Source organism: Arachis stenosperma, chromosome 8 (assembly GCF_014773155.1).
Source record: "Arachis stenosperma cultivar V10309 chromosome 8, arast.V10309.gnm1.PFL2, whole genome shotgun sequence".
Lineage (NCBI taxonomy): Eukaryota > Viridiplantae > Streptophyta > Magnoliopsida > Fabales > Fabaceae > Arachis > Arachis stenosperma.
Window position 1 is genome coordinate 46,716,182 of NC_080384.1, and position 12,284 is coordinate 46,728,465.

At 32.8% G+C, this 12,284-nt stretch overlaps 1 pseudogene; it reads left to right on the forward strand.

Annotated features, from left to right (window-relative positions):
* The first annotated feature begins 4,363 nt into the window (after positions 1 to 4,363).
* LOC130946072 (TMV resistance protein N-like) lies at positions 4,364 to 12,284 on the forward strand (annotated as a pseudogene).

Here is a 12,284-nt window from a genome sequence, read left to right on the forward strand (position 1 = left end):
CGAAAAAGCTCAAGTTGGACTTTTGCACCTCCTTCCAGTTTCTTCCTCCAACCAACTTGCGATGTCTTCATCAAAGTATTGTCACCCCGCTTTTTCACTGTCAACATATCCAAGCTAGGATTGAAAAACATTTTACAATCTCCAACTTGTGGGGGCTAACAAATCACATCACAAAGTCACTACGAGACAAAAAAAAAGAACCACTCAAAACTAACCTATAACTCAGCAACACAATTCCATTCTTATCAAAAACTGTACCATCTTAATTCTAGAAACATCCTTTTTTAGTCTTGCTGTACAGAAAAGACGTTGCTAATCATAGAATTACCTAAATTTCGTCATTCAATGATAATGAACTGTAATTTCAGTCCCTATTGTATATATATAGCCACCATTCCCATTTGCAATACAAGAAAAATATCACATTCTTTTCATTTATTTGTCATTGTCTTTTGCTCTCTCTCTATCTTTTTCTGCACATTCAATGTTTTGTCTTTGAACAAGTTTACACAAAATTTAAGAACTTGATCCAACAATTCTAGCAGATTATTGAACAAATCAAACAGTAGTTCTATGTAAGTGGATCCCAATGCAGTTTAACTAGAGACTCTTAGAAAACCTTACAAGAATCACATATACAAGAAATGATCATCTTTCTTTGGTAAAACTCTTGGTTGTTTGGGTTTATTGGTGGCATGTTTTGTAGCTTCATGTGCCCCTCCACCTTCTCAAAAGACCACAATGGAATTACGTGAAGGAACTCACACAAATCATTCATGATCAAGGCAGACACTTGCATGAAGTTGAGGAGCAGATTCGTGTCTTACTTGTTTGCTTAGATGAAAGTGAGTTGATGATAGAAAAAGATAAACGAACGAGTTATTACATCGGCTAGCTCCCATCAAAATCTTGAAAATAGAGAGGAGATTCTTAGGATGACGAAGGACATGACGGTGTACTATCAGCAAGTCTGTACCGGTAGCAAAGATGCAAAGAGGAGAAAAATGGAGCAAAGGACGACTAAGATGATTATATATGTGGACCTTCATCTCCTTTATTAAAATTTTAAGATATATAGTGCTTGATATTTTATTGATTTAATAACTTTGTGTATTGACATTTTAATGTTTTAATAAAGAATATTATTTATTATCTGATTCATTTAATAATACATACAGGATTATATATGAATGTCAAATATATATGAAGTATTAATTTATAAATAAGTTATCAAAGAAAAATTTTTTGTCGAAATTTTTTTAACATAAAATAAAAAAATAAGGTGTCAATTATTGTCGAATTTAGCTAGAGACAAACAAATCCAACGATAATAATGAGAATTAGTTTATTTTTGTCAAGACATTTTTAGTCGAAAAAATATGAATATAATTAAGGTTTTCTGCACCAAATCTAAAAATTAACGATGAAATGCGTATTTTTTGTGGTCTTCATTCTTAGGTTTCTTAACTTTGAGAAAAAAAAAAGGAAAGAAAAAAATAACTGTTCTACTATGTCTTTTTTTTTGTTTTCTTTTTTTTCTCCTACCAACTCCTTTTATACCATAGGAAGATGTTCTGGTATTCCGCTATATTTGAGTGGAATTTGATATTTCGTTAGTCTCCACCATTCAAATATAATATAAATAATGTAAATGGTTAAGATCTTGAAAGTTGTGCTTGAGTGAACATGATAAAAAAGATCTCATGGGGGGGGGGTGCGAGACCGGCTGTGTAGTTGAGAAGTTTTGATGCTCATGATTTGTCTCCACTAACCATGTACACTGATAGATAGGTGTGCAGAGATTAGTCTTCAGCCAAGTCGTGGTGCTACTTTCAACTGAGTTGGGAAGTTTTTAAGTTTGGTTTCCTCTGACTATTTTCAATTCGATTCTTTCTTCCTTTTCCTTGCAGCCATGTGACCTTCCTCTTCGCCTCTTCCTATACCTTTCACATATTTTTGTTAAAAAAATATTTGTATGTGTATAAAATGAATGGTAAAAAGTTGTAAAAATTAATATTTTAAAATTAATATTTTTTTAAGAAATAACCATTACTAAAACCTTAATTATATGTTTTTATTTAATATAAGAATAAGAATTTAATTACAAATTTTAAAATTATAAATTTTTATTAAAAAATAAAAACTTATAAAAATTAATAAAATAATTAATAATTTACTTGCTTATGTGCTTTAAATCCATTTTTTTTAAGTTTTTTCTCTCTAATATCCAAATAGTTCTAGTTTTTCTAAGGTTAAATAATTTTAAATTTTCAAGTTTAAACTAAGGCGCTATTTGATTAATATGATTCTATTTATTATTAGGTTTCTTTCATTTGAAATTTGAACTCCTCATTTTTTTTCTTAATCTATTTTTGAAGTTGTTTATTATTTAAAATTAAAATTAAAATTTTGATAAGGGTAACAGGTGTTACAATCAACTTAATAAATATTAATATAATGTGTCTGTTAATATATTTATTTATAACTAAATATATATAATAATAATTATTGGGTTAATTAACATGATAAATATTTTATATTTTAATTAAAAATTTTAAATTCAAATTTTATAAATATTTTTTATAAATTATATATAATGAAACATCATTTTTAAAAAATAAAATTATATATAAAATATTTTTCCAATCTTGATTATATATAATAGATTAGTATGCTAACATGTTTATTAATTTATTTTTTAAAATTAATGATGCATGTATAATATTAATAAATATCAAATTTATCAAAATATATTTTTTATTTTTTAATGGTGGATATCGGTACCAAAATTTTATTTTCATCGCCTTTGGTAATTGGTTATTCCCTCTCCTACCTCTTCTGTGTTTCCATCCCAATTTGAAGAATTAATTGGGATTGAGTGCATGATGAAAATTGTTAGTGTTACTGGGTTAAGTTTGAGAGAAAATAAATATAAAAACGGATATGAGTATGTACTTGGAGGTGCATTTTATACACAAAGTCACAAACCATGGGTATGATGAATGCTGCAAAAATCCCGATATCTTACAGCTGAATTCTTCGCTGCTTCACTGTTAAACTAGGAGTTTACAAATTATTGTTTACTTCAGCGAGTATTTACGTCAAAACACTCCTATAATAAGGGACATTTTCGTCATTTCATGACTCATTACACGACAAAAAAAGTCTAGACAACCTGATCGTACCATGAATATGATGTTCTGTTTTTTGTCAGGGAACACCTGATCATTTTCCTATACCATAATCTTCTTCTTGAGCTCTCTTTACAACTATCATTTTAAAGACACTAAAAATATCTTTTTTTTTAAAGATATTTATATGTGTCATGTTATTATTGGACATCTTTATTAAATCGATTAATAATTTATTTTTTAATAAATTAGAATAAAATTGGTTTATTATATTAACAATAATAACTTCAATTGTCTGTGTTATAATTATTAAATTCGATTTGATCCAATCGAATTACACAATCTAAATCAAATATCTTTAAATTTTTTAATAAAAAGACAAATATATCTCTAAATCTTTTGTTTTGCAGATATTTGAATCCCTAAAAATTTAAAAATACAATTAGATCCCTAAGAAAAAATTGAATTTATTGTTATTGTTATAAAAAAATCGATTTTATTCTAATTTGTTAAGAAATTAAAAAATAATCAGTTCAATACTAATACGGCACCTAAGCGTCTTTACAAAAAGATATTTTATACGTCTTTATGGAAGCATCCCCACTTATGATTATGCTAAAATTAATTATTAGTATAAAATAATATATCATGATGACTGATTTTAATGTATAAAAAATATTTTTATTTTAAAAAATAATTTTAAAAGACATAATTGTCATTTTCTGAAAGACAATGGTTATATATTGTTCGACGAGTATGGATGGTTGTCGGTGAATTATTGACCTAGTCAACAAGTATGGCTGTCTGTAAGTGCAGTATGATAGAAACAATTATTAAGAAATACATTTTTTCGGGGAAAGAGTGTTCTTACGAAATAGGCAAAGGGATCATTTTGAAATTTGAAGTTTTTTATTTTGGACGAGAAGAAGAATAATAATGAATAATCGGTGACTTTCGTTTCCCAGTTAATTATGTCAACTTTTTAAATAATTTGTTGGTGTGATACAATCTAGCTTCTTTGATTTAATTGCCTCATTGAAGACCCAGTGGTAATGTGGCACCAAGTTTCTTTCATTTAAATTTATGTGTATATATATAGTTGCAACCGTGGTTGCATTGCCTCAGATATATTCCAATACCAAATAATAATTAAATTAAGCAAACATTTGCAATTGCAAAACCTAATAACGTTTTCTTCCTCAAACTCAGTACCAAACTACTTCGAATTTGCGATGGCAAATCATGACGTATTCCTGAGTTTTAGAGGAGGGACGCGCTACCGATTCTCGGATCATCTGTATGGTGCTTTGCGGCAAAATGGAATCGAGACGTTCAGAGATAATGAAAATCTGAGGGTAGGGGATGAACTGGAACCTATTCTTATGAAGGCAATCGAAAATTGCGAAATGGCAGTAGTGGTGCTTTGTGAGGACTACGCATCTTCGACATGGTGCCTTCGTGAGCTAGTCAAGATCATTGACTGCCATGAAAAGCAAGGGAAGCAGGTTCTGCCAATTATTTACAAAGTGAATCCTTCAAATGTGTGGGATCAGAAGGGTTGCTATGAGACAGCCATGGCTAAACATGAGAGCAGGGAAGACCCTCAGAAGGTCAAAACATGGCGATTAGCTTTGTCCAAAGTACAAAAGCTAGGATGGGTGCACTGCACGGACCACATGTAAGTTCATTACGTTCATTTTTTCTTTAAAATAAGTGCAGAAATTTATTTGCTCTATAAGTTAAATTAGTGCATATTAGTTTCAATTTATTAATTATAATATAAAAAAATACAATATAAAGTGATAGTTAATTTTTTAGGAACTAAAATAGTACTTATCCTTAAACTATTAAAATGTTTAACAAATGACTTATTAATTTTGAATTTTTGATCCAAATAAATAATTAGAGTAAAATATTAAAATTTTATCTCTAAAATTTTTTAATTTAATTTTAAAAAGTTTATTTAGTAAAAAAATATACACATATTTTTTGTACTTTAAAATATATTTTTTATTGGTATATTTTTACAATATACATCAATACAATTCAAATTTAATTTGAATTTAAATTAGAATGAGACTCGCGCGATGCGCGGGGCGATAAATTAATAATAGTATATAATAAATATTAAAAACTGCTATGTTTTTTGAATTAATTTAAATATGTGTAAAGTATAGTTAAATTTAAAAGAAATTTTATTTAAAATAATTTGTAGTACAAAAAATTTAGATGTTGGAGTTGTACAAAATAACATTTTTATTTAATAGTTTGATTTTGACATTTATTTTAAACTTAGTTGATGAACTTCTAGATGCGTCTTGAATTTGTATGGTTTTCTTTCTCTTTAAACTTTTGATGGGTATGAGATCTTCGTATGATGATATTAACGTTGGCAAAATTGGTTCCTATAATCAATGATGTCTTAAATAATTTAAATTAGAAATAAAAATGATGTCTTAAATAAGTAGGTTCAATATTTTTTGTTGGAACAAATGTCTTGGCAACAGTGTATTGTTAAAAACTTTCATTGACATTAAAATCATTTACTTTGACTTCAAATATAAGTATGAGATTGCACAAATTTTTCAATTGGGGTGGTGCTTCAATGTCATTACTTTTTTGGAGTGTCATTAGATTTGAAGCAGTTGTGTCCAACAATTTTTTGCTTCGCCATCAAATAGTACAAAAGTTGTTGTAGCACTTTGATTGAAACCTTTAATTAAATTCTGAATCTAAAATAAGTATTGTGTTAGTAAAAAAATTAATTACATTTATTTTTTTAAATTTATTGAAAAAGGAACAATGAATAGCATATTGAAAGAAGTATAATTTTAACGATATTAAAATACAATTATATATAAAGTATTATAAAATAATATAAAAAGTATAAAAAAATAATTAAAGTATTTTTTTCGTAAATTCAATTTAAAAATACAATAATTATTTTTGTTTTGTACGTTTTCATCTAATATAATCATTTCTAAATAAAGAGGTTTCTCTTCATTTGTGAGTGTTAATGTTTTCCATAAACAAACTACGCGAACTTTGATAAACCAATTGTCTATTTGTTTGGTGATATTGTCCAAAGAATGATATTCCATTGAGTAAATTTGAGATGTGTCCTTCGGAAATAAATTTCTTGTGCTTAATTTCATGTTATTTGAAGGAATAGTGATAAGAGACTTATATAAATAGTTCAAATAGTATGAAATTCGAATATTTGTAATGTAAAATTTATTACGATTAATAATATTATTATAATATTTATAAAAATTAATAAATTAATTATTGGATTATAAATTTATTATTTTGTTTATAAGTTATAACGGTTAGATATAATAAATATAGGAACATGAATTTAATGTCTTTTTTAGTTTTTTTGTATATTTTTTTTTGTTGATTTAGAAATAATAATTGATTTGGTAAAAATTTAATAATTAATTCTAAAATTTTGTCAAATGATGTTGACATGGCATTAGTAGGAAGAGTAAGATGTCTTAAAAATAATGTTGATAAACTTATTCATCTATTCTTATATATTAAGAATAGACAAATAGGTGGCAGTTCAGGGTGAATGTGAATTTATGTTTTTCAATTTAACGGATCAATTTGATCATTTACAATAATTAGGAATTTAACTGAGGCTTTTTTATTATAATAAGCAAAGAAAAATCATTATTTCCTTAAATACGCATGGATGATAATAATGCCAAGAATACGCAGGTTCATTTCAAGTCAAGCACTCACAAAATGGGTTTGGCCTCAAATTCACTCCAGCCACCCACAAAATGGGCCAAAAAATCTGACACAGTTCCAAATCAAGCCTAGCCTAAACGAAATGGCAAAAATCTGTGGTGGCGACAGCGAAATGGGCATCTCAAGCTGGGTGACCACGAGTTGGACCAACCCCTTGACCTGCGAACGCGAAATGGACCATCTCCTATGCGGCGCCCACGAGATGGTCACTTCAGTGGCGGCAGCAACGAAATGGCAAGACTGCAATTTTCCAGTGCAACAGTTCCCGTACATGCATGCATTGGATGCATGGGGTGGCAAGCTTGGGAATCATGCATTGCTGTGTTTATATAAAGGGCAGTTGGGTAGGGGACCAAGTGTTCTTCATGCATTGAAAATTAGTTGTAGGGAATGTTAAGAGTAGATACTTTCAATGCTCCGATGATAAGAAAACATCATCGAAACTTGTTGGTTAGATTTAATGTGCATTTTCTGATATGCAAACGAGTTGGCAACTGCAACGGACATTTTGTAAGTCAACTTCGTGATTTTCTTCTTTCCTATTAGACCGGTATTCATCAGGATCACGTTCTTCAGCTCCTCCAAAGACGTCTGCGGCGGGATCATTATCCACAGTAGATCATCACAAACAAATATAACACCTTCAGATGTAACAGAAATTTCTCCATTAGAATATACGACAACGTACACATTTTCGGTGGCCATAGACACAACAAAATAGCATCTACAAAATTTTAAAAAGAAAGGAAACACATAGAGATAGGAGAGAGTTGCTTGAGATGAATGTTTCGGTGAGACACCAAAAAATTCCAACCATGCTTTCAAACTGTCTTCCACGCCCCTTTATACAGCGAATTCCTGGCTCCATTTTGTGTGGAGTACAACTGCTATGGTTCCTTTTTGCGTCTGGCCAGGCAGAGTTATCCAATTCGCATGTACCACTAGCAAATTGGCCCAATTCGCAGTTGCTGAGTTAGAGATGCCCATTTCATGGGCGCTGACCTTGAATTGAAATTCTGGCCCATTTCGTGGGTGGCTGGAGTGAATTGGAGGCCAAACACATTTCGTGGGTGCTTGGCTTGAAATGGACCTGCGTATTCTTGGCATTATTATCCTCCATGCGTATTTGAGGAAATAATCATTTTTCTTTGCTTATTATAATAAAAAAGCCTTTAACTGATGCCCGTTGGAAATTTTAGGAATCAAATTAGACATTATTTCTAATATTAACTATGATGATTTAATCAAATTTCTCCGATAATCATAAAACATGTCATAAAGAGATGATAGATCCTTGTCAAGAGAGAAAATTGGGCAGAATTTATCATATATATATGATGCAATATTGCTATAAGTAAATAAAGAATGAAAAAACATCATGTTTATGCAGGAATGAACCGGAGTTTATCAAGGTTATTGTTAGAGACACCCTTGGCAGATTACCAGTTGCCTGAACCAACTGATCATGTAGTTGGACTGGATACTCGCTGTGAAGAAGTAATATCACGGCTAGATATTGAGTCTAATGAAAATGTTTGCATGTTGGGTATTTATGGACCCGGTGGAATAGGCAAAACCACATTGGCCAAATATCTATTCGACAAGATCAAGCGGCAGTTTTTCGAAGCTTCATGTTTTCTCGCTAATGTCAGAGAAAAATCTGAAAGTCGTGAAAGTTTAGAAAGTCTGCAAAAGACACTTTTAGATGACATGGGTGAGGAGACAATAACTGAGTTTGGAAGTGAATTTAAGGGAGGATCTGAAATCATACGAAGACTTCGCCACAAAAAAGTACTTCTAGTTCTTGATGATGTTAATTCAATAACGCAACTGGAATCACTGGCTGGAGGGCATGATTGGTTTGGTTCAGGCAGCAGAATCATTCTAACAACAAGGGATACTGATATGGTAGACAAGCATGTGATGGGTGATGTTGTCACCAAGAAATACAAGATGGAGGAGCTAAACGATGATGATTCCTTGGAACTCTTTTGTTGGCATGCTTTCAACAGCAAGGAGCCTGCAGAGAACTTTGAAAATGTTTCAAGAAATGCAATAAGTTATGCAAAGGGCTTTCCACTTGCTTTAGAAGTAATAGGCTCCCATTTAGGGGGTTTTGAAAGTGTGGATAGCTGGGAAGAGGAACTGGACAAGTATAGAATTGATCCAAGTATTCAAGGAGTACTTGAAAGAAGCTACAATAGCTTGTATGAACTTGACCGGAAAACTTTCTTGGACATTGCTTGTTTCTTCAAAGGAGAGAAATGGGAGTATGTTAAAAGGGTATTGAAAGCTTGTGACTTCTATCCAGTTGTTCGAGTGTTCATCAGTAAATGTCTCATCACTGTAAATCAAAACGGCTGCTTGGAAATGCATGATCTAGTGCAAGACATGAGTAAAGAGATTGTAATGAGCGACTCGCCAACAAACCCTGGTGACCGTAGCAGATTATGGTCTCAAAAAGACATTCTTCAGGTTCTCCAAGATGACACAGTAAGAAATTCAATGAACCCCCTGTCAGTTACCCGATTTTATACACCTACAGATGTTAAAATACTTAAGTAATTGTTGTTAATTTTTTTCTGCATGTGTTTTATAGGGAAGTAGTTCAATTGAAGGAATAATGCTTCACCCCGCTACCCATGAACAAGTAGATCATTGGATTACTACTGCTTTTGACAAGATGGAGAACCTTAGAATTCTAATTGTTCGGAATACAATATTTTCAACGGCGCCAAGTCGTCTTCCAAATAGTTTGCGACTATTGGAGTGGAAAGGATATCCATCAGAGTCATTCCCACTTGATTTTCATCCCAACAGAATTGTTGACCTCAAGCTACCTCACAGTGTTCTTAAATTGGAAAAGTCATTTCAGGTACACACCTCTCTAATTTGCACACTAAGGCACTTGTTAAGGAATTAGTAACATAAATGTGGGTCTTTTCTGAATTCTTTGTTAAAGCAAGCATTGAATAAAACTTAGTATCATTGAACATGATGATGATCAATTTGTTCATCTTTCATTGCAGATATTTGAGGATTTGACATTTATCAATCTCTCCCAGTGTCAGTCCATTACACAAATTCCCAATGTGTCTGGAGCAAAAAGCTTGAGAGTCTTCATACTTGACAGATGCCATAAGTTGGTAAAGTTTGATGAATCTGTTGGGTTTCTGCCAAATCTGGTGTACTTAAGTGCCTCAGAATGCAGGGTGCTTCGTAGTTTTGTGCCAAGAATGTATTTGCCATCTCTCGAAGTGCTTTCATTTTACTTTTGTAAGAAACTTCAGAACTTCCCAGATGTCTTGCAAAAGATGGATAAGCCATTAAAGATTTACTTGGCAAATACTGCTATCAAAGAGTTCCCAGATTCCATTGGTAATCTTATAGGGCTTGAGCATATAGACATTTCAATATGCAGAGGACTCAAAGATTTACCAAGTAGCTTCTTCAAGTTGCCGAAACTTTTCACATTAACCGTTGAGGGATGTTATCATCTTAGAAGATCATTTAAGAGGTTCAAAGAGAGCCATTCCACATTAGATGGCTGCCCAAATATAAAGAGACTGAACTTCACTGGTGCCAATCTATCAGATGAAGATCTTCATCCAACTATTCAGGTTCTTCAAAAGCTGGAAGACGTCAATGTATCACACAACGATTTTGTATCCCTCCCAAATTGCATCGAACGATCTTTGAACATAAAATGTCTTGATGTGAGTTATTGTAAGAATCTTAAGACAATTCCAGAACTGCCATCAAGCATTCAAAAAGTAGATGCAAGATATTGCTTATCCTTAACTTCAGAGTCCTCGACCGAACTGTGGTCTAAGGTATCTTTCCACTCCCCATAACCTATTCAGATTGATTTTTCAATGTGCAGTTCCTTTTAGACTGATTACTGGTTATATTTGTGTTTTGATATCACAGGTTTTACTAGAGACCGAGAGAATTCAAATTGTGATGCCAAAAAAGGAGATTCCCAGTTTGTTTGACTGCGATTCCAGTGAAGGTATTCCTCTGTTTTGGGCTCGCGGAAAGTTCCCTGTTGTTGCTTTAGCATTCATGTTTGGGAGATCCACTGTGAGAAACAGTGTTGCTGAGACAAGGACTGACATCCTGGGTTTGTTCCCTCAAATTGGTTCATCCTTGTCCTTCATTGTTCGCTTTCACTTGTTCATAGGTGGCAAACAAATATTTCCAAAGGATTCCAAATACTTCAGTGTTGGGGAAGATCATGTGCTACTTTTTGATCTACGAGCTTTGTTCAGTGAAGAAGAGTGGCATGGTCTTGATGCGTATCTTGGAGTTGGAGACGATGGTTGGAAAGCCATTCAGGTTCAATGTGAATCACCATTAAGTCTCAGCCATTGGGGTGTGTATGTGTATAAGCAAGACACAAACTCGGTTGATATTCAATTCAAGAATCCCAATCCGGAATCTCCGTTATCCGACTTGGTTCCAAAAAGAAGTCCGCATGAACCCCAGGGAAGTATAATGAGACAAGTGGCAGAAAATTTGAATCCAAGAGAATTACTTGGTGACTATTTGCCTCTTGTAGAGTTAACAGAAGTTCCCTCTTTTACAACGGCATTGCTGAGATCGTTGAGAACTGGTAAGGCTGAAACAACAAGGTCGGAATCTTCGGCCTATGGTGCAAGCTTAAAGCAGGAACATGAAGAATCTAATTGGAATGTTTCGAGGGTGATGGACATGATAAAGGATGATGTGCCTACACATATTGCTGATGCATACTCTAATGAAATACGAGAAGGACGGCGATTTGTAGAAGAACTGATGAGGGCACGCATGGAATTGTTGAAGGAAAAGGGACAAGAGAGGATGGATATTGATATGGCAATCGTTTTAGAGCAACCGCGTTCTGGAAGACCTCCGTGCCGTCGTTATTGGGGAAGGCTGCACATAAAGTATGAAGAGATAACCGCCAAAGCAATTGTGAGGAAGACAACCCAACTAGCATGGCGAGATTGGAATCCCGGCCGTACAACAACAAAAGAGAAGGCAACCGCTGTTGTGTTGAAATGCACGGGGCAAGGGGAATCGTCAGAAGAAGAAAATAATGATCCTGTGTTGGAAGAATTATTAAGCCAGATAGAGGAAGATGCTATGCGCTTCAATACGTCATATGGGAAGATGAAGGCATGTATTATCTTAACTGACGATGCTTATGCTCTCATTTCTGAAGAATATGTACCGGAATTCATGCTTATCAGAGGAAAAGAAAATGCAGAAATAAAAGGGATGTCACAATGGGGAGCGTTAGAATTGTTGATATATGGATTTATGAGAGCATCAGGAGAAAATACGTTTGGATCGGTAGAGTCCGAACCTCGCTTCGAGAAGACACCTTACGGGAAAATAAGCGTGGAGAACTAA